Source organism: Balaenoptera acutorostrata, chromosome 6 (assembly GCF_949987535.1).
Source record: "Balaenoptera acutorostrata chromosome 6, mBalAcu1.1, whole genome shotgun sequence".
NCBI classification, from domain to species: domain Eukaryota; kingdom Metazoa; phylum Chordata; class Mammalia; order Artiodactyla; family Balaenopteridae; genus Balaenoptera; species Balaenoptera acutorostrata.
This window is the reverse complement of record NC_080069.1, coordinates 65706677-65731238: the sequence shown is the minus strand read 5'-3', so window position 1 is coordinate 65731238 and position 24562 is coordinate 65706677. Positions and strand designations below refer to the sequence as shown.

The 24562-nt window shown below is 36.1% G+C and overlaps 1 long non-coding RNA gene across 1 annotated transcript in view; it reads right to left on the bottom strand.

Annotated features, from left to right (window-relative positions):
• Nucleotides 1-7647: 7647 nt before the first annotated feature.
• Nucleotides 7648-24562, bottom strand: part of LOC130708446 (uncharacterized) — a 1343207-nt gene continuing 1326292 nt past the window's right edge. The window contains exon 9 of the long non-coding RNA XR_009008660.1: nucleotides 7648-7708. This is a non-coding gene — a long non-coding RNA (uncharacterized LOC130708446). The remainder of the gene's footprint in view (nucleotides 7709-24562) is intronic.

The window sequence follows — 24562 nt, the reverse complement described above, 5'->3', positions numbered from 1 at the left end:
CGGATTCTTAACTACTGCGCCACTGGGGAAGTCCCAAGCCTACCAACTTTCAATGAAGATAAAATTATGTATACAAACTTAGATTGGTACAACTATAACCTTGTAAATTTTATAGGTCTAATGTATAAAAATTTATCTGTCTCAAGGATTTTTAGGAGCACAATCCTTGTGATCGAGGAGAAAACATTATATAGACAATCTTTTTTTGACATTTCTATGGTTTTAAATTGCAGTAACATGAAAATCTCAAGTAAACTGTAGACAGCTGTTTCAAACCAAAGATATTACATAGGAAATTTCATAATTCCATTCTGTAACTACAGGTGATTTCTGATCTTTTAAAATATGATTTAAAAAATACGATCCTGCATAGGAAAATCTGGGATCAGATTCAAAAGTCTTTTTTTTTTTTTTTTTTTAAAGTGTGGAACCCTTTCATGTGCTCAAGATTTTAAAAAAAAATGAGATTTTTATAAAAAATATCTTTAGGCCATCCACCACCAAAACAATTAACCCCTAAAATCTTTTTTAATAAATTAAAAATCTTAAAATTTGTATGGAGACACAAAAGACGCCAAATAGCAAAAGCAGTCTTGAGGGAAAAAAACGGAGCTGGATGAATCAGACTCCTTGACTTCAGACTGTACTACAAAGCTACAGTAATCAAGACAATATGGTACTGGCACAAAAACAGAAACATAGATCAATGGAACAGGATAGAAAGCCCAGAGATAAACCCACGCACCTATGGTCAACTAATCTATGACAAAGGAGGCAAAGATATACAATGGAGAAAAGACAGTCTCTTCAATAAGTGGTGCTGGGAAAACTGGATAGCTACATGTAAAAGAATGAAGTTAGAACACTCCCTAACACCATACACAAAAATAAACTCAAAATGGATTCGAGACCTAAATGTAAGACTGGACACTATAAAACTCTTAGAGAAAAACATAGGAAGAACACTCTTTGACATAAATCACAGCAAGATCTTTTTTTGATCCACCTCCTAGAGTAATGGAAATAAAAGCAAAAATAAACAAATGGGACCTAATGAAACTTCAAAGCTTTTGCACAGCAAAGGAAACCATAAACAAGATGAAAAGACAACCCTCAGAATGGGAGAAAATATTTGCAAACGAATCAACGGACAAAGGATTAATCTCCAAAATATATAAACAGCTCATGCAGCTCAATATTAAAGAAACAAACAACCCAATCCAAAAATGGGCAGAGGACCTAAATAGACATTTCTCCAAAGAGGCCAAGAAGCACAAGAAAAGCTGCTCAACATCACTAATTATTAGAGAAATGCAAATCAAAACTACAATGAGGTATCACCTCACACCAGTTAGAATGGGCATCATCAGAAAATCTACAAACAACAAATGCTGGAGAGGGTGTGGAGAAAAGGGAACCCTCTTGCACTGTTGGTGGGGATGTAAATTGATACAGCCACTATGGAGAACAGTATGGAGGTTCCTTAAAAAACTAAAAATAGAATTACCATATGACCCAGCAATCCCATTACTGGGCATATACCCAGAGAAAACCATAATTCAAAAAGACACATGCATCCCAATGTTCATTGCAGCACTATTTACAATAGACAGGTCATGGAAGTAACCTAAATGCCCATCAACAGACGAATGGATAAAGAAGGTGTAGTACATATATACAATGGAATATTACTCAGTCATAAAAAGGAACGAAATTGAGTCATTTGTTGAGACGTGGTTAGATCTAGAGTCTGTCATACAGAGTGAAGTAAGTCAGAAAAAGAAAAACAAATATCGTATATTGACTCATGTATGTGGAACCTAGAAAAATGGTACAGATGAACCGGTTTGCAGGGCAGAAGTTGAGACACAGATGTAGAGAACAAACGTATAGACACCAAGGGGGGAAAACCGTGGTGGGGTAGGAATCGAAGTGTGTTGAGTTGGGCGATTGGGATTGACATGTATACACTGATTTGTATAAAATTGATGACTAATAAGAACCTGCAGTATAAAAAAACAAACAAGCAAACAAACAAAACAACTAATACTAAACTTTCTTTGGGTTATTTGTATGGAAATATGTTAATATAAATGTTTCAGACATTACATGAAATTTCTAAAAATCTTATATGTTCTGGTATAATGTTATAAGTCATAATTCTAGTTATTACTTTAAAATGTATCTCAGAAATAAAAAATAAATTATATAAGATCATACAAGGCATGTTTATCAAATGTACAAAAGATTGTCTTAACAATTTTTATAAACTTAGGACTCAAAATGATACTTACTGCCCATTTTACAGAACACTCCCCTTCTTATATGACCCTGTTTTGTTACTTCCCTTCTTATACATTGCCCCTGACCCGGGCAACTCTTCCCATGTTCAGCATAGTCCATTCTAGGCACTCCTGTCTTCATCCCATTGAATGTTTGAGAAATAGGTCAGGTATTAGCACAAACTCACATAATTTAGAAATACAGAGCCAAATGCAATGGATATAGTTTAGTTCCCAGATCCTGGAGATCTCAAAAAAAAAAAAAAAAACAAAAAAAAAACCACCCCAAACAAACAAAACAACCTCACAGCCTTTTATATATCATTCTCGAACTTAACTTCCAGGTAATCCTTTATAACTGAGTCTCCAAGCCCATTCCTTTGGACGGCAGATGTCAGCTATCAGGCACCAAAATTTAATATTTCAGACAACCTCAGAGTGCTACCCTGATATTTCATTACCCATCTTTCTACAGTCTATAAATAGGAAAATACTGGAAGAAAATGAGACAGTTAAATGTGAACACAGGGATTTGACGCCTAAGAAGTTTCTCAGTGTACTAGTGTGATTGTTCTAGTTCTACACTTGAACACCTATAATTGAATTTGATTAAAATTATTCAGTTTATTTATTCAGTCATTTATTTCTAGAGAGGGACATCTAAATTTGCATAAATATAATGTTGGACGATTTGACCATTAAGTTCACTCGGAGTTACAAGTCAACCTCTATTTACAGCTCTACTCAGCTGTTAAATACCATTCATTTTCTCCTAACCTTCTTTACTTAGGGAATTTTTTCCTTCTTGTGTTGATTTACATATATATATTCTCCTAAAGTCTACCCTCATTTGGAAAAAAAAATTGTAAGGCAGGATTCTTTTTTTTTTTTTTTTAATTAAGACTTTATCTTCTAAGAGCAACTTAAAGTTCACAGCAAAATTGAGGGGACCTAACCATTTTCAGCTTCTATTTCTAGAAAAGAATTGATGAATATGACCAAAACTAGAAGATTTATACTTTATATTGATTAATATATAGCATTTTTAGGGAGAAATATGCTATAATCTGTATAACTATCTTACAACTTATTTTATACTACTTGTTTTATTTTCAGTCTTTATGAACTAAGTTTAGACTTAAAATCTTTTTTTTAATCATCATGACTTTCTTGAGCAACTCAAATAACCCAAACTAGTAATGTTTTTGACGTTTATGGTGATGATGATAGCAAATATGTTTAATCCTGTTAATCTTGACTTAAACATGATAAAAATAATCCAATTTAAAAATAGGTGTGAACCCCTTATTTATAGCAGTCCACGTGAAAAACAGCATTAGGCTTTAGTTGTTTCATAAGGGCAACTGAAATCATGCAAAAGGCACAGTTAATTTAAAAAGCCAAAAGCACAATGGTCAGATCAAGACATAATAGTGTTTCCACATACTTATGGTAGCACCCAGGTAACATTTGTCACATTGTGTTTTATTCTAGGCATCAACCTGAAACATGAAACATTTTATTGATATGCTAGGAGGAGGTATCAGAGGATGAAATATCTGAAACTCATGTCATAAAAGGAATGGATGAAGTAGGTATGGATATTTTACACAGAAAACAGAAGACTAAAGGAAGAAATAAAGGCAGGTATATTTTTGCATCAATATCAAGAAGACTTTTCTTGCAATTGGAGCTACCCAGTAATGGAAATGAGGTTTATGAATCGTTTTAATCACAGACTGGCTGACTGTGTGTCATGGGGAAGTTTCCTATAGAGTAGGAGACTGAATTATGTGAACTTCCCTCGTCTTTGTCTCAATTTTTCTTTTTTTTAATTCGAAGGATAATATGGTTTTCAATGCATAGTTAAAAAAACAAAACAAAACAAAAACCTGAGTCACAGATACTCTACCAAATATCTTTTTGATCTTGGGCAGCCCATTTTTCTTCTCTGGGTCTAAATTTATCATATACAAAGCATGGCCTGGAGTCTTTAAAGTATATTTTAGTTCTGATGTTCTCTAACCATACAAATGTAGACACTGAATTAAACTCTGAGTCTATTCATGGTGAAGAATCACTAAATTATGGAGCTGGAAAGCAGTTAGAGCTGGAAAGCATTTAGTCAACCCCCATACACACCATTAGATTATACATATCATAGTTCCTAAACCGTCTTGCTAGTAAATCCTTGGAATAAGTCTTTCTTTTTAATGCTATGTGTATAATATGAACATTTTGGTTATCACCCCTGAATTAAAAAAGTAACTCTCTCAAGCAGAAATGCCCAGAAAACATCCTGCTGAGCTTTCTTCTTCTGGCCATACAGTCTGCATACACAATTAACCTTCCCTTAATTAGATTAACTTGTTCTCTATCTGAGATTGTCAAATTAATACTGTAATCAAAAAACTATAATAGAGACCTGAATATGTCCCTGCTGTGCATAATGTTAATTACTTCTTCACTCAGAATAACTGAAATCAGGCTCACTTAATGGGATGCCTTAGTTAGCAGATCTGTTTTATTTCTCTAAAATAGTGCCAGTCAGAACTTTATAAACAACTCTTAAAATCACCTAAAGAAACCATAGTATTTCTGACTTTCTTAATTGATGAAGTTCCAAGAATTGACTAAAATTGCAGAAGGTTACTATTAGTTATATGAAAATATTTACAGGCATTGCCATTGGTCCTTATATTAAAACATGATACGGCACAGCAAATATCCAAATGTTATCATTAACAAGAAACTAAATTGCACTTGCCAAAATTAGCAAAACGTTTGGATATAGAACCCACAGTAACATCAGGTTCACCCCACATATCCGTGAATTTCCAAATTCAGACATTTTAACGGTTTCTGGCTAGCATTCGCTTGATCCAATTATGAAAAGTGACACTGACAATTACACGAAGAAGAAAGCTCATTTAACCAAATTGACTAAACTTGGTCAATGGCCCTAAGGCAAAGTGTTTTAAACCTTTAATTACAGAATAGTGTATTTATCATTAACAGTATTTTATATATCTCATAATGTTCTCAATCAATCACTTATTAAGTATCCATGATGTCAAGGCAGTCTTTTAGCCACTGTGAGGAGTGTAAACATGAGTAAAAAGACACAGACTCTCCTTTCAAAAAGTTTACAACCCAGGCACTATGTTCCTTAAGGAGGAACTGGCAGGAGAGTGCAAGCCTCGTGCTTTTGCCATCTAGTAAGATGGTTTTAGTTCTCTCAACTCAGAGCAAGCAAGGACCATGTCAAAACATAATGGCCTCGTCTCTGGAGTTCCACTGGGTTAGAATTCTGATACTACTACCACTTGTATGACATTGGGTAAGATATTTAGTTTCTCCAATTCTCAGGTCCTTCATCCTAATGGGGAGATAATTAGAGTACTAACCTCAGAAGTTTAATGTGAAAAGTAAATGAAATAGGTGTGCAAATTGCTTTGCACAGAATATGCATAGCAAAAACAAAGGTTAAATATATTTAAGGGATAAGAGATACGTTAAATAAGAAAGCTGTCTTTTCTTTGGCAAGATTAAGAAGTTAAATATTTGGTAAACTATTAGATTTAGATGCCTGCAATCAAGACTGATTATATAACATTCATGGACTAGAAAGGAAAAGAAGAATTTCTAACACAGTGCTCTGAAACAACACCGTGAGTGAGCTGGTGATCTTAGATAAATGAAGGGGAAGACAATTTGGAAATACTGATCAATTATAATGCCCTAAAGAAAGTGTACTGGGTTTCACCTTATAATAGAATTGACTTGTTCTGAAAAAGCAATGTCATAAATGGAGGTATATTTGAAATACTTCGGTTGGCACTAGATCAGACAGCAGTAGAACTTAAAAGCAAATAGGAACATCACATCTATTATTAGTTCTATGGGAATAAGTAACTTGGATTCCCAAACAACTGGTTTTTAAATTAACTCTGGAATATAACATGCTCAGAAGATGGGAACTGATGTATACAAATTGCTGAACCATAAAAGCAGAATGATTAGTATCATAAGAGAGTCATGAACAAAGACACATGAGAGTTCAGAAGAAGAATAAGACATCATTTTGATGGGGAGTATCCAAGAAAGCTTTAGGGTAAAAGTGAGCTGAATCTTAATATATAAAATAGAAACAATGAGGAACCAAAGGGGAAATAGGCTGAAAGCCTGAAATTAAATTTCCTACAATCTCCATCTCTCATTTTTTGTTTAATCCTCATCTTATTTGACGTCAATGGCATCATGGTTTCTGAAGGATCTTTGTGTACCTTTTCTATATACAGATATGTGCTTTTTCCTTAGAGTCATAAGAAGTATCAACCCCAAAATGAAGTTAAAAGGAAATATGGGAGGTGGCATCTTGTCCTTTAAATTGGGAATACAACATTTTTAGCAGATAAGAGTATTTGAGCATGCTAAGGAACTTCTAAACTTTGTAAACTTCATTTAAAAAATTTGCATTTACAAACATCAATTAAAAACCATTTATTTTATAATTCACAACATATTTATACTAGATAATAGTTTTAAGTGGTGAGCCAATAGATCAAATATCTTAGCAAGCATAGGAATTATTTATTTCAAAGAATTATCATTTTAAGATTAGCACACTGTGAAGCTGCAATGAAAAAAGGTACTTGGTAGAGAATTTTCTCAAAAAGTATTATGATAGATGAATGCTTACATTAGAGAGAGGATATGCAAGGTAACAAAGCTGTGTTAACAGCAAAGTTTTGTTGGAAGGTAGTGAAAACTGATAACCTGCAGTTGTTTAACAGAGATTAGACATTTAAAATTTTGTTAATCTATTTGCTAATTTGTTTTCTCACTTTATTCCCTCATTAACAATAAAGCTTTGTAGCTCCAGAAGAACCAAAATAAAGTATATAGGCGAGACCACTGCCAAGGGCTAATAATTTCATGGCGGCAGCAGCTAAATTCAATCAACATTTAAATCTTATAGGCATCTGCTGCTCCAGATCAAAACATTAACCCATGGTTAGATTTCTCACATACTCATGACTAACACCATCCATAATTCAGAACTGAAAAATAAATCTGTCATTGACAGATCTTTTCCTAGTTGTTCCACTGTTTTGAGTGTGTTGCAATTTTTATTATAAAAGAAAAACTGGTCATCCAGAGTAAAAAAACAACTCAGTCTCAGTATATTTTATAAGAGGAATATCAAGTGAATATAATATAATGTTCGAATATTTCATCCATCCATCCACCCATCCATTCACCCATCCTAACCAATATTTGTTGAGTGCCAACTACATATCAGGCATTTTATCAGGCACTAGGACCCCAGGAAGAGAAGGAGTTAAGATGTGTTGTAGACTTACCTTGTGTTAGCCACTGTATGTGTTTTCAGACACAGTCCTTGGCCTCAAGAAGTTCAAAACCTAATTAGAAAAATAGAAATAAAAATTATTTTAAAAAATATTTCAAAACCTAAGTTGTCTTCAACATATAATATTTTCACCATTCTTTTTTTTAGGGGGGATTGAGACAGAGAGGAGAAAAAACAAGAGGGTTAATGAGAAGCTGGTATCAATTTTATGTCATACGATCTTTAACTGAAAGAGTGAAATACCAACTCAATATGGAATGTTCTTTTGTCCACATGATGGAAAGCAATGGATATTGAACATTCCTTACTATTCTGAATTGGGATTATCATGTCTAACATAAAATGGTTAAATTAGCTTCTTACAACATCTATTTCATCAAGTCTAACGAATGTCTTAGTTTGTTGCTTCCTGAAATTACATAATACCTTTCAAATTTCCCATCCTCTGGTCTTTGTGGAGCTGGATAATGCCAAAGTTCTTAAGGGGATCACTTAAACCATAGCAGCCAAGATAAAACAAATCCTTGTCTTCCCTGTTGATCCTGGGACTAACTCACATGGAAGAATTCTAAATCTCATCAGAATTACATTTATGGAAAATAATCTCATTATTAATTTTTCAAAATTCATATTCTGAAACATGTAAAAAAGCACTTTGTCTTAATTCCTTAATAGAATTTAGAATATCCTAATTATTCCTGTTTGTTTTTAGAATTATTTCCTTCTGTCCAGACAACCTTCTTCTCAAGTCTTTTTCACATGTTCAACTCTTGTTTCTCCTTCAATTCCCAGCGAAGTCGTCATCTCATGCAGAGAGCCTTCCTTGACATTGTGCTTCCTCCAAGTTTCACTTCAATGTATTTTTTAGATGCTCCAACAGCTCTGTGTACTTCCTTATCACATTACCTTGTGTCACAGAAATTGGCTAGTTGTTTAGAAAACTGTTTGCCTTTTCCTCTTGTTACAGAGCCGGGCTACGTTCTTTCAGATAGATGTGAGATGTGACTGAATTCTTCACAAGGGAATACAGCCAGATATAAATCATGCCACAATCAGTCCTGGCCTTAAAACATCTCATACATGATCCTTTATTCTTTGGTCCTATCTGCAGGTAGAATCCCTGAGGACCTACAGAAGAAAAGATCCCTAAGAAGGAAAGAGCCTTGTCCTTCAGTCACATCTTTCAGGATCACCCCTCACCTCAGCTAATAAAGTCTGTTCATACTAAGAGTGTTACAAAAACGACTATCCATCACCTGGCCCTGACTAGAAACATGTACTGGCACTGGAGTTTCAGGTAAATGAGAATTAAACTTTGGTTCTTTTTTTATGGAAGTTTAGTTGATATACAATGTTATATAAGTTACAGGTGTACAATGTAGTGATTCACAATTTTTAAAGGTTATATTCCATTCATAGCTGTTATGGAATATTGGCTATATTCCCTGTGTTGTACAATATCTCCTTGTAGCTTATTTTATACATAATAGTTTATACCTCTTAATCCCCTACCCCTATAGTGTCCCTCTCCCACTTCCTCTCTCCACTGGTAACCACTAATTTGTTCTCTACATCTGTGAGTCTATTTCTTTTTTGCTATCTGCACTAGTTTGTTGTAGTTTTTAGATTTCACATATAAAGTGATATCATGCAGTATTTGTCTTTCTCTGTCTGACTTATTCCACTCAGCATAATACCCTCAAAGTCCATCCCTGTTGTTGCAAATGGCAAAATTTCCTTCTTTTTTTTATGGTTGAGTAGTAGTCCATTGTGTGTGTGTTTGTGTGTGTGTGTATATATACCACATCTTAACAAATAACTTAAAATTTTATATGGAAACACAAAAGACCCAAAATGGCCAAAACAAAATTGAGAAAGAAGACAGAGCTGGAGGAATCATGTTCCCTGACTTCAGACTATACTACAAAGCTATAGTCCTCAAAACAGTATGGTACTTGCACACAAACAGATCAATGGAACTGAATAGAGAGCTCAGAAATACACGCACACACTATGGTCAATTAATCTATGACAAAGGAGGCAAGAATATACAATGGAGAAAAGACAGTCTCTTCAATAAATGGTGCTCAGAAAACTGGACAGCTACATGTAAAAGAATAAAATTAGAACATTCTCTAATGCCATATACAAAAATAAACTCAAAATGGATTAAAGATGTAAATGTAAGATGAGACGTTATAAAAATTTAGAGGAAAACATAGGCAGAACACTCTTTGACATAAATCACAGAAATTTTTTTTTTTAATCTCTCTCCTAAAGCAAAGGAAATAAAAGCAAAAATAAACAAATGGGACGTAATTAAACTTAAAAGCTTTTTGCATATCAAAGGAAACCACTGACAAAATGAAAAGACAACCTACTGAATGGGAGAAAATATTTGCAAATGATATGACCGAAAAGTGGTTAATATCCAAAAATATAGAAACAGCTCATACAATTCAACATCAAAAAACAAAAACAAACAAACCAAAACCCTGATCAAAAAAGGGGGCAGAAGACCAGAATAGACATTTTTCCAAAAGAGGACATGCAGATACCCAACAGACACATGAATAGATGCTCAACATTAATAATCATCAGGGAAATGCAATCAAAACCACAATGAGATATCATCTCACGCCTGTGAGAACGGCTACCATCAAAAAGAACACAAGTGGGACTTCCCTGGTGGTCCATTGGTTAGGACTCTGCCCTCCACTGCAGGGGGGCACAGGTTTGATCCCTGGTCGGGGAACCAAGATCCCACAAGCCATGTAGTACCACCAAAAAAAAAAAAAAAACAAACAAACTCATACACTGTTGGTGGGAATGTAAATTGGTGCAGCCACTGTGGAAAACAGTACGGAGGCTTCTCAAAAGACTAAAAATAGAAGTAACTGTCATCCAGCAATTCCAATCAAGAGTGTATAACCAAAAGAAACAAAAACAATAATTCAAAAAGATATATGCACCCCAATGTTCATAACAGCATTATTTACAATTGCCAAGATATGCAAGCAACCTAAATGTTCATCAACAGATAGATAAATTTTAGTTCTTTGAGCGATTAAAATGGTGGGTATTACAGCACTTAGCCTACAAAGACTGTGATTATTTAATCTGTTTGATCTCCCCCATTGGATTATAAACTATAGTACTCCCACAGAAACTGGTTTTGTTTTGTTCTAGGTTACAGCTGGAACATAGTATATGGCACATGATGACCATCTCTCTCTATTTTTTAATACCTTGAACTTTATATGATAAAATGTACCATGAAGATTTCATAGGAAATATTATTATAAATACAGTTTTCCCTTTGGGCGTGGGGGGATGCAAGGCTTCTTTTGGCACAGTCTTCAAAGTACCTTTTGCCAAAAACCTTAAAGGTAGAATCTGATTTTGCTTTGGAGTTCAAAGCAAGTGACAACATTGAAACATTTTTGCAAAACTGTTTTTGTAGGCTTCTATTTGCAGTTTTGGGTAGAATGGTGAGAGCGTTTGCAAAATGTTAGTCAGAAGTAACAGACTCAAAAACCCCCTACTGTAGTTGCAGTGATTTGGAATGTCTTTCAAACCGCCACTGGGGATTTAGCGCCAATGGAGAGAAAATGAAAGGTAATTTTCTTTCTTTTTCAAAACAATAACCAATCACAGAACCCAAGACCTTCTGCTCTTCTCATAGTACAATGAAATAGCTTTTGAAGTTCAGACAAAAATAGACACACCTGACAAGCAATATCAAGCCTTAGTCAGCAAGCAACCATGTACTTATTGCCAACACATCTCTTTCTCACCTTCCTTCTATAGCCAAAAACACTATATGAACTGACCTTTTGGGAAGCCACCTGTTTGAGGCCACTTCCCAAAGGGCTCTTCATAAATTTCACCCATCTGTCTCCTTACTATGTCCACTTACAGGTTAAATTTAGTCCTATTTGGCAGAACCTAACTTTCAGACGCATACTTCCTTTACTTTCAGCCCTGTTTAAGTGAGGAAAATATAGAGGAGATGGTCAGATCTCCCTGCTTCTTTTCTGAAGAATTAAGAGGAAGCTTTTCCTGCTACACAAGCAACTGCATTGCCTTTTAACCTGAAGTAAAAATCCTCAGGCTCTATTCCGCAACTCATTTAGATTATTGCTGAATGGCACCTTTAGGCTAGATTTTATGATAGCTTTAATAAATTTGTAATTCACTCGCATCAATGTTAATATATCATTTACCTTGGTAAAGCACTTGTCTCTTGAGGGTCAGGCAAATGCACCATTGGATCTGCCAACTGAAGCCATTTCTTAGAGATTTTATAGACATGAATGCAACTCTTCTTCTTCTCAGACCACTCCAAAGCTACCTTTCCTTTCGGACTACAAATATCAACCTAATCACCAGTTGATCTAGTAGAGGAGACAACAGAAAGTATGTAACACCAGCCCAGAATAGAAAACATTCTATTCTTTCTAAGTCATGCTTCACGTTTAGGTCAACTGAATTTCCTACATGTGGCCAAAGTGCAAATTATTAAGTCTCAATTTTGTTTCTTTTCTGAAAACTCAGGATAAGATGGATCATAAATTCCCCTAAGTGGCAGAAAATGGATTTTGGGCAGTTGATTTCACCAAGTAAGAACACTCTCCAGCTCACAGAACATGCCTGATACGGGTGAGAGGATGAAACACACAAGAAGAGAACTGGTGCAAAGGCATGGGTTCTTTCATCTCTATGCTCTCTGCCAAAGTTCTAACTAATTGTTGCAGCTGAGGAAGCTGTAAGAGCTAAAGTCAATAACTTTCAACAGCAGAACTGTCCATGGTGAGGTATAATCCCGGCTGATATACTTTTAGTAGTTACAGATGTGCACTGGAAATTGTTCTAAGAACTTTTGAAGGTTTCCATTTACTTTGGACATAACCCCAGTTTTTTGTTCCCCACACAGAAATAAGAAACATCTCATAAATAGCCTTTCCTATAGTGTGTTTCACATTGGAAGAATATCATCTTTTATTTTTTAAACAGAGGTAGAGTCAAATCATGTTATTTTACATTCTGACACATAAAAAAATACTTTGGATTTCCCCACTGTAATTTTTATCTTTGCTATATGGCATCCCTTCTGTTATAACGTGAAAATTCCAAGTTTCATTAATGACTCATGACTCTATCTTATGTAATAGGCATATTTTAATTAAAATACTTCAAACTTTAAAAAGGTATTTTAACAGAAAAGATGGAGTTTAATTTATATGCTCTAGTGTGATGCTTTTTACAACTCTATTTAAATTTTTAAAAAGTTTACTTCATATGAAGATCTTTTCTGCTGTCAACTCTATTCTAAAACACCAAAAAAATCCTGATTATCAAAATAGCATGTCATTTTAAAACAGTTCCTACATTAGCACAAGTAGTTGTGACCCTTTAAAGAAGTTTAAAATTACATATTAAAGAGATTTCATTAGGAGTTTTCATTCACTTTTATTTGGAATCGGTTGCACATGTTTTTCTTTAGTCCCATTTTTCATGGATTCAAGTTTGTATTAGATAAGCAACACTAGGTAAGCAAACAGCCAGAAAAAAAAATAAAATTTGAAATACCTAAAGGTAACTCTTCAAAATTATCAAATTTGTTTTTCACATGCAGACTGTAGAATAGAAAATCAGTTTTAGATCAGGAAGAGAGTATGTTTTAAAGTTTTGTTTTGTCAAACATGTCAGACACCCTAAGTAACAGATTTTTGCCCCTTCCTCCTCTCCTTATCTTTTTTATTTTGTTCCTTTTCTACTGTATATATTTAGTAGATTGAGTGATTTGGAGCTCTGTTAATTGAACAAAAAAATCCTACCTTAAACCACATTGCAATTAACATAGAAACTTAGGAAAAATATTCTACAATAAAGAAGGTTACTGGAGTATAAGATTTTCATAACACATATGGCAGGATATACAAACTGGGATAACAATTGTGCATCTCATCACTAAAGAATGAGAGGTTTTTTGACTGTGCGTTTCCACATGGTCTCTTTAAAAAAACACGCAGGAGTTTTTGGAAGCCCAAGTACTTTCTAAATTATTTTTTTTAACTCAAAGTACAGTGCACTTATAGAAAAGTGCATAAGGAATGAATCATACAAAAGCTAACACCAGGTAACCACCACCCGGGTCAAAATATAGAACATTTCTATGGCTACAGCAACCTCATGCTCCCTCCCAATCCCATTTCTCCCTCTTCATCAAAGGTAAACAAACATTATCTTGATTTCTAACCCTATAGTTTAGACCTGCCTTGAACATTATATAAATATAATCATATATTACATATTGCTTTGTGTCTGGCTTCTTTATTCACCGTTATGCTCATTGGTTTCATTCATGTTGCAATTTGTCAAAAATCATCTGAATATACCACACTTTCTATATCCATTCTATTGTTGTTGAACATTGGGTCATTTCTAGTTTAGAGCAATTACAATTAATGCTGCAATAAACATCCTTGTAAATATTTCTTGGTACACATGTTGTGTATAATGAGGAGTGGAATTGCTGGATCATCTGGTACATATATGTTCAACTTCAGTAGATAATGCCAAATTGTTTTCCAAAGTAGATGTAGCAATTATACTCCCCTGAAATACATGTGTTCCTGTTGTATCACGTCTTTGCCAATACTTGGTAGGGGTACTTGCTTTGAATGTCTAGGTTAGATCAGTGAAAGAGGAGAGAGAGAATGAAGGCTTGAGGTGGAAGCAGGAAGACTCCTGACCCAGAGTCTAGTTGACTAGTAGGAGAACAATGATTGTGCTGTGAGTGGTGAAGATTTGAATGTCACTGCCAAGGATTTTTCCTTGAAGTCGGAGAATCCATGAAGTGTTGGTGAGTCAAGTGAAAAGCATGGTATTCTGTAGAATTATGAGGGCGCAAATTAATCTGGCAACGGAATTTCGGTGCATAATAAATTGTGTGTGTAGGGGAGGGAGGACTTGAGTCCTTTCACAGGCAAATAGACAAATCCAATACATAAAATAGGAAGAGTCTATGTAGGAGAATCATTAGAACTATCTAGAGTGGTAGATTAAGGATGAAAAATATCATAAGAGTAAAAGTTTGCTACGAAGAACTACTTTATATCATTCTATCCTGAACAACATCTTATTCTTTTTGTGATCAGTTTTGAACATACTGTGTCTCAGAAGGGATGGGAAGATAATTCCACTATTTTCTGATATGGGAATTTCCCATCAGTGTTTACTGCACTGTTTTAGTAAGTGATTGCTTTATAAGGTAATTATTTTATAATTATCCTATAAAGCCTACTTTAAAAAATGTCCTCTAGAGCCAGAAACAATCATGGAATTTTATAGTTGGAAGAGGTCTTGGACAACATCTAATTAAACCTTCTCATTTCACAGATGAGGAAGTATAGGTGCACAGTTGCCCAGTTACTTGATCAGGCTAAGGCACTGGTTAATGCAAATGCAGAAGAATCCAGGCCTTTTGTCCTAGAAGATGATCATCATAAATTCACTTTATTAAAGAAACACTGAAAAATGTCTTTCTTGATTTTCCTTACGTGGCCTATTTCTACACATCTATCAGAACTCACCAGAGTTCATCTACTTTAAGACCTTCTGATCTCCTCTTTACTTTCATCTACTTTAAGATCTCTGATCTCCTCGCTCTTTAAGTCTGAGTTACACGTCTTACTATGTCTTAAATGACATTTTATAACGACTTCTATTCTGAAATTATCTATATACTTATCTCTTTGCCCACCATATTGAGGAACCAGAACGTAGGGACTGCTTTTTTCTCTGCTTAGGCCTTAGCATTTTGCAAAAACTTAGTGTACAACAGTACTTGTTAAATATTTGTAGAATGAGTTAAATGTATCAAAATTTGGCCCGTAATCATTTTGGTATGTACTTAGGTAGAGGTGAAATACGTGACTTTACCCATCATGTTAGTCTTTTGGGCTGTTCATTGATACTTCTATTTCTCTTCTTTTCAGGCACATGGTAGAAATGTAGTTCCTTATGCCCTTGAAATTAGTGTGGCTCTGTTATTTGAGCAGAAGTAACACATGTCACTTCCATGTAGAAGCCTTTAATAGCCATCAATTTGCTCTTCCCTCCCTCCAGCTTCAGTGATCTTGGAGACTGAGTGAGGAAAACAATCCTTAGCCAACCCATAATAGACATGTAGGATGATGGAGAAGTAAACTGTATTGTTTTGAATCAACAGGATTTTAGAGTTGCTACTGCAGTATAACCTAGCATGTCCTGGCTTAATTGTAATGAGATGAGACTGGGGACTCCGGGAGAAAGTGAGTCTTTGTATGTGGGATGGACATGAGCCATCGGGGGCCAAAGGGTGGACTGCGGTAGACAGCTTCTAAAATGGATCTTGAAGATCTCCATCTCTCGGCATTTGTGTGCTTGTGTAATTCCCTCTCCCTTGAATGTGAGTTAGACCTAGGATTTGTTTCTACAAAAAAAAAAAAAAAAAAAGCAAAAGTGATAGGATGTTGCTTATGAAATTAGATTTTTAAAAGACTGTGGCTTCCTTCTTGATCATCCCTCTGACTTTTTCTTTCTGGGAGCTCTTGGTCTGGAGAAAGTGAGCTGCCACGTGGTGAGTAAACCTATTGAAAAACCTACATAGCAAGGGATTAACGTCACTGGTTTATATCAGGGAAGTGTGTAAGGTTTGTAAACAGCCAATGAATGAGTTTGAAAGTGGATCTCCTGTGCTTTGCCAAAATCATGTTAGTATACTTGGAAGTGGATCATCTTCCATTTGGGCCTTGAAATGACCCCAGTCCTGGCTGATGCCTTGACTGCAATCTTGTGAGAGATCCTGAGTCAGAGGCATCCAGCTATACAAACCTGATTCATAACTCATGGAAACTACGAGATAATGAAAACTTGCTGTTTCAAGCTGCTATGTTTTGGGATAATCTGCTACCCGGCAAGAGATAACTAACACATTTTGCGAATAATTCCCTGTGTAAATATGTTGTAACAATAGAGCAGACACATTTACTTCATGTCAGACATGCCTGATGATGACTATATCTGAAGTTAAAGGTACTCTTTTAATTCTTTATTTATTGAAGCATTGTAATATAGTTATACCCCATCGGTGGATATAGGAACCCAAAGCCATATAAGAAGCAAATTCATACTTTAGTTATTTGAATCAGTTAATGATATCAAAAATTTATAGATATGAACAAGGATTTCTGAATCTAAGTAATAGTGATCAGTATTTAGGATACTAAGAAGTCAGGTATTTTGGACCTCTTTGATTTTCCCAGATAACAGAAAACTTGATTTGTAGATTAAGGAGAAGCATGAGTTACATTAGACCGTTTTCCTGTAGCCCCAATATAAGCTGACTTTTACATAAATAGCTAACCCAATTCTTGTATTGCTTCTGAAAAATTTATCAAAATATGGTCAAAAGAGTGCAGGGACAGTATGAGATGAGGGCTCTCAGGCTATTTTGAGTCATCTGACTCTAAAAAATGAGGGCATGACACCTACACGTTTTCCCATAGCTGTTCAATATCAGGAATCCAGGACAGTGTCTGTTCAGTAAATCAGAGAGTTAATGTTAAATTCTATATAGCAAAGATGAAAAAAAAAAAAGCTGTAAGAAAAAAATTACAAAGTATGTGGGAGAAAGCAAGACAGCAAGTCTCATACGAAAAAATAAACTCTTATGCTGAAAAATTTTCTGCTAGCAACCTTAGGACAATATAATAAGGTTTGAGCCCCACAGAGGGACGCTGCTTAGGTATTAAGCTAACAAGAGACTTGGAAGACAGGTATACTAGCTATTAAAAGGTTTTTCATAGGTGAGTACAATTGTTTTCACATGTTTGAAGTCTACCCTGTTTCAATCCCACCAGGCATTCCTGATGAATACTGCATTTTCCACGGAAGCAACAATTTATAATTTCCTTTTATTCTTGTTTGTTACTAGAAAAGACTCGGTCTCAGGGGGCTTTGATTAAGATGATGAGACAAAGAATGAAACAAATAAGAGTCTGTTAAATGTCTGCCTGAAACCAGAGCTGCACCACTTAATATGAAAGACTCTTCAAAACCAATAATGAAATAATCACCCTTTTTACAAGACTGATAAGAAAATGAAGGCGAGATGTACATTTGGGGAAACTAATTTACACTGTAGGCGGAAAGAGGAGGAAGAAGAGCAATGACAGAAAATCAACTGTTAATAAATATCAGAGACTGCAGAGAAATCACAAGATAAGCTGTAGCATATGTTCCTCCAGCTAGAATACGGCAATCATTTCTCTGAGAAGAGAAGCTCCTAGGCTTCCCCACCCCCTCCAACAGGCAATCATTTTGCATTTTACATTATTTGAAAAGAGCTTGATTATTTTCCTTTGAAAGAAACCGGATTGATTCACATTTACCTGTCAACAGAATGTTCTATTCCTCTGTTTTGCCTGTCTATTTAAAGGCATATGACCTGACTATGAAATTCCATAGACAAATAGTTCGTCAGATGTAAATATATAATAGTGAGTGACCAGCTCATGTTTTTATGTTTTTCTTTTTGCTAAATTATGCTAAATTAAAATCCACAGCCTGATAAATATGACTGATAATTGTAGTAATATGTAGAGATAATGAATATTGCTTTATTCAAGGTCAGATACAATCTTTAAAAATCATATCCAGAGGAAAAAGTACCACATGAAAATGATAATTATGTTATTTGAAGTCTAGTTTAAAAGGGGAGCAACATAATACGTAATCTCTTCTGGTTTTGTAAAGCTGTATAAACATTTAAATGTTGCTCTATCAAGAAGGGATCGACAAGAGAAATGTGTAAAGACAAACGAGAAGTGGGCAGCTTGTCAACTGACTTATATGGGTTTGATTTTATTTATTGAAGTAGGGTTCTAGGATCCAGAGCCTTAGTGAGACAGTGGTCCTAGAAGCATTTATGTAGCATTTCTAAATATTATACATATATTATATATTATTGAGGGGGATAGGGAACAAAATCCTTCACTGAGCATCTAAAAACTTGGGTTCTAGTATGAGTTCTGTAGCTTATCAAATAGGTATCTTCAGTAAATTAGTGAAACTTTTTTAGCTTTAGTTTTCTCATTCCACCAAATGAAAGATATGAAAGATATAAATAAATCAATAATATTATCAAGGACCAATCTAACACAATGAACTCTATGTATCACAGTTATACTACATATTTATATATATTATCTATGTATTTGTATATGTGTATGTGTGCATATAGGTGTATATATGTGTATATATATGTGTATGTTTATATACACACACACACACACACACACACACACACAGAGAGAGACTTTTCAAATAAACAAATCATTAGGCTGTCATTGTGACAGCACTCAAAGCTATGAAAACTTTACCCAAAGTCTGAGATAAAGAAAGATAATTCACACTGAAGCTCAATTTCACAATGCTACTCAAGTAATTCACAAAGACATTCAGTTTAAAGTTTGGTTTTGCAAAATGAATCAGAATATTCTGTGTGTGGAATGCGAAGATGATCCTTTGAAAATGGAAGATCTTTGGGTGATTGGAGCTCAGTGTCCATTATCAATAAACTATCAAATTCAACCTAACTACAGGTCTACAGGAAGGCCTATTCCTACCAGGCCAACAGGAAGACATATTTCTAGGAGATTACACAAGAACTATGGCAGCCTCTGTTTCAGTATGTTTCTCAGCGAGTTGATATAATATGAACTTTTGCGGTCTTCAGGTTTTTTATTAAAATATTGTGTTTTTTTTTTTTTTCCTCAATTCATCACACAGCTTAAGATCTTTCATCTGAATGGAGCATTCACCTCCTTCAAAGAGTCTGTAGCATTGTTGCTTTTAGCCAGATATTAGCAGTTTTCCTTAATCATAAACATTATTTAAATGCAAAAAAAAATGTGTGCACACAAAGATAATTTTTTTACACGGACTATAGATTTTTCACAGTGCTGAGGAACTGAAAGAGCTATAGGCTGTCAAGGGCAAGAGAGAACAATTACCTAAAACATAGTGCTGGAAACAGAATTGTGGGCAGGTCATACATTCATCATGACTAATTAAGTAGAAATGTTTCATAAATGCTGATGTTTAGAAATTTTGAGAAAAACATTTTATGCAATCTGAAATTCCATCCTGTACCTAAATTATTTTGGGAAATTATAAGGAAAAATGTTCTACAGTTTGTAGGATAGTCCATGGGACTGAAAGTTGGGGAGGCCAGGAGTCCAGCCCATGTTTAGCCACTTGGCAGCTCTGAGATTTTGGGTGAGGATTTAACATACCTGAACCTTCACATTCTCATGTGGAAAATAAGATAATGGTCTACCTTTAAGAATATCTGCATGGGGCTTCCCTGGTGGCGCAGTGGTTGAGAATCTGCCTGCTAATGCAGGGACACGGGTTCGAGTCCTGGTCTGGGAAGATCCCACATGCCGCGGAGCAACTAGGTCCGTGAGCCACAACTACTGAGCCTGCGCGTCTGGAGCCTGTGCTCCGCAAAAAGAGAGGCCGCGATAGTGAGAGGCCCGCGCACCGCGATGAAGAGTGGCCCCCGCTTGCCGCAACTAAAGAAAGCCCTCGCACAGAAACGAAGATCCAACACAGCCAAAAATAAATTAATTAATTAAAAATAAAATAAAATAAAATAACAAATGTTCAAGTACAATTGGTGTCTAAAAAAAAAAAGAATTCCCCCACCCTTGGTATCTAATCAAGTTCCTTTCTACCTCCCCTTGATAAAAAAAAAAAAAAAAAAAAAAAGAATATCTGCATGGCATTGTATGGTAAAAATCACATGCAATCAGAAAGCTGAATAATTGCTACCACTAACAGTTTAAGGTTTCTTCCTACTGCCTGGGACACAGAGTGAAATTATATCAAACAGTCATGACCCTGATCAAGTGTGAACTTTTGATTCCATCCATCACCCATCTAACCGATCATTCAATATTTATTAAGCACCACTGTAGGCAAGTCACTGGTTGAACTAGAAAATTCAAAAATGAAAAATGTAATATCTCTGCCCTCATGTGCCCTATAGTTTAATGGAGAAGCTTATCTCTCAATACACCAATGCTGTGTTCTTATCCACTTTCTTCTGTAAAGCAGTGATTAAGCACATTGGCTCTAAAGTCAGGTCTAGGATTCTAACCCCAACTTTTTAAAGGTGGTACCATCTTAAGTAAGTATATTTATTTCTCTAAGCCCTATTTTCTTTACTGGCAAACATGTGTACTAAAATAGGACTTAATTCATTGGACGGTTGTGAATATTAAATCACGCACATGAAGCACTTAGCATCGTGCCTGACGTGTAATATGTGTTCAATAAAAAAATATTAACTATATTTATTAGCACTTTTTCTTACTCTGATCTTCGTATGCTTCCTCCTAGGAAAGAGCAAACCAACGCCTCATATCTAGGAGCCAGCCTGCTCCCATCATTCAGGCCTTGGGGTCCGCCTGGTCCTCACAGCTAAGTCTCAGAATTCTCCTGTCGAACATAAATATTTTCAGAGCACAACAACATCAGACGGTTTCACTCTGTGGCCATGGTGGAGCTAGACAAAAACAAGGCCACTCCATTATCATGTCTGAAAATAGATAAAAACATGAACATTGTGAAAAGTAAAAAATGATCAAACATCCCTCATCCTGGCTCATATGAGTGACTGGACTGTTGCTTCTTTTCCAGTAATAGACTTTGTTTGGTCTTTCCTCCTTCTAGGTAAGATTAAGATACCCAGTTGTAGAGTTACTGGCAGCATTTCATGAAGAGCGAAGCCCCATTTCCTTACACTCTCCTCAAAGGCATTTAACACAAGCCAAAATCCTATCACCCTCTTACTGAAGTTCCCTGTAACTCTCCATGGTATACGGTCTCCCAGGCTGCAACAAGCAATAAGTCCAGCCCTTCAGCTACAGGTGTGTTCCTGGAGGTCACCGGCTGGACTGATGGCACACCCATGTGTCATCTCTCTTGCCTCCACATGTCATTATTTTTCTACCCTGTTGCACGAGTCTTTCATTCTACTTTTACTTCCTTTTCCTGGTCACCGCTCCTTTCATGTTAAATGGTTACTGAAAGAAAGAATGTTCTTTTTCTGTGTATCTAATTGTTATGGCTCTTCTTTTTTATAGCCCCAGTCCCGGCTATGGAAAAATTACCTCAGGAAAAAATTGGCTCACCCTTTTGTCAGACAAGGAGATTACACAGCATCAAGATTTCTGACACTGATATCTCTTAAAACTCAGGCAAGGACTAATCTAGGAAAAGAATAATTTTGACTGGGTGTTGAGCAGTGAAAGAACACAGGAAGACTGCTAGGAATTCTGACTTTCTACAAGGGAGTAAAAGCATGCATATAGTTTGGCTCATATTTTTAGTTATAAATCTTGTTTTTCTTATATTTACTTGAGTTCAGTTATTATTTTAATTTCACTTAGATCTGTGGCTTTGTATTTCTTTAATCTTCCATAGTTTCCAGTGGGTGATTTTGGGGCTATAAATACACTTGCAATTAACTGGGTTGAAAACATGCATCATAAAATGGAAGCAAACTTAAAATGTAAATTTTGTTCATTCTTCTACTCTACCCTAAGTATCCAATTAAAATTTCACTGGAAATTAGCTCTCCTGTGGGGAGTTTGTAGCCCTTTGTCAGATAGGTTTAAATCATTTTTTTCTTTTGATTTTTCCTTTATCCATTCAGTAAACATGAAACCACTTAGAAGTTAAGGATGTTTTAGGATAAACAAAGCTGCTGGTAGACACATGAGATGTGGAAGCATACCACGTTAGTTTTCTCTTGCTCTGAATAAAGTCAGTCTTGTGAATTTTAGGTAATATCTTCTCCATAAATATTTTTAGTAACTCAGGTTGGAATGCCTAACATTTTATATTTCAATGGGATAGTGTTACTGAGGGAAATGGGCCCAAATGCAAACATATGGAGTTAGTTTTAACCTAAACTTAAATTCCTACATGTTCTAAAATAAAAATGAACTGGACAGAAACCTTATTATTATTCCACTGGCTGAGGGTGTCTAGAAGCAGTGTCTTGTCTTAATGGAAAGCATCTGATTTTCCCCTCTGGATAGATGGCTATACAGTATAGCTTCAAAAGACTGGCGGTAGTGGAGCGAACTCCTTAATTGGTCCCTACCTGAATTCCATTATGTGAGGTCTGCCTTTGATTCTAAGGTGAGGCCTCTGGCTTCCAAATTCATCATAGCTTGGGTGTTTTTTAGAGAACTTCTCAGTCACAGAAGGAGGACACAACTTATGATTAATTATGTATATAACACCAAAGATATCCATTGGACAGCAGATCAAGTGTTATCTAGAAGGTACAGATTGAAAGTTGGCTAAGACTTGAAGGGCTTCACTGACAATGAGTGCAAAAGGAAACACAATCTCATCCTTCTAGGTAAGAAGACAAAGCAGAGGGGATGGTTGGCTGTTGTATCTAGAGTACTTTGCAGTATACATAAAACTAAGCTTATCCCTCAAGGAAGGATTCTGGGTGTTGTGCACGTATTACTGCTGGGATAGGAATTGACTTTAGAAAACAAGGAAGACCTTTAAGCACATTCCCTTATTCAGGGACCTAGTACAAAACTAGGAAAGGTGAATGTAAACGAGTTAAATGGCATTTGAAAAAAAAATATTTCAGAAATATGCCAAGACTAAAGAATTCCCAAACATTTAAACTATGCAGGTCAACTACTTTTTTTTTTAAAATAAATTTATTTATTGTATTTATTTCTGGCTGCTTTGGTTCTTCATTGCTATGCTCTGCTTTCTCTAGTTGCAGTGAGCAGGGGCTGCTATTCATTGTGGTGCGCGGGCTTCTCATTGCGGTAGCTTCTCTTGTTGCGGAGCACGGGTTCTAGGCGCGCGGCCTTCAGTAGTTGGGGCATATGGGCTCAGTAGTTGTGGCTTGCAGGCTCTAGAGCGCAGGCTCGGTAGTTGTGGCACATGGGCGTAGTTGCTCCACGGCATGTGGGATCTTCCTGGACCAGGGCTCGAACCCGTGTCCCCTGCATTGGCAGGCTGATTCTTTTTTTTTTTAATTATTTATTTATTTTCATTTATTTATTTATGGCTGTGTTGGGTCTTCGTTTCTGTGCGAGGGCTTTCTCTAGTTGCGGCAAGTGGGGGCCACTCTTCATCACGGTGCGCGGGCTTTTCACTATCACGGCCTCTCTTGTGGCGGAGCACAGGCTCCAGACGTGCAGGCTCAGTAATTGTGGCTCACGGGCCTAGTTGCTCCGCGGCATGTGGGATCTTCCCAGACCAGGGCTTGAACCTGTGTCCCCTGCATTGGCAGGCAGACTCTCAACCACTGCGCCACCAGGGAAGCCCCGGCAGGCGGATTCTTTTTTTTTTTTTTTTTTTTTTTAATTATTTATTTATTTATTTATGGCTGTGTTGGGTCTTCGTTTCTGTGCGAGGGCTTTCTCTAGTTGCGGCAAGCGGGGGCCACTCTTCATCGCGGTGCGCGGGCCTCTCACTACCGCGGCCTCTCTTGTTGCGAAGCACAGGCTCCAGACGCGCAGGCTCAGCAATTGTGGGTCACGGGCCTAATCGCTCCGCGGCATGTGGGATCTTCCCAGACCAGGGCTCGAACCCGTGTCCCCTGCATTGGCAGGCAGATTCTCAACCACTGCGCCACCAGGGAAGCCCAGGTCAACTTCTTAAGGTAAAATAATTTAAAATGTAACATAAGGTCTCAAAAATAATTTTATGAAAACAGATACTAAAGTAGTTTATATACACACACTACATTTATAGGTATGTATGTATGTATTTCTAATCCTAGTGATAAACCTGAATGGCCCTG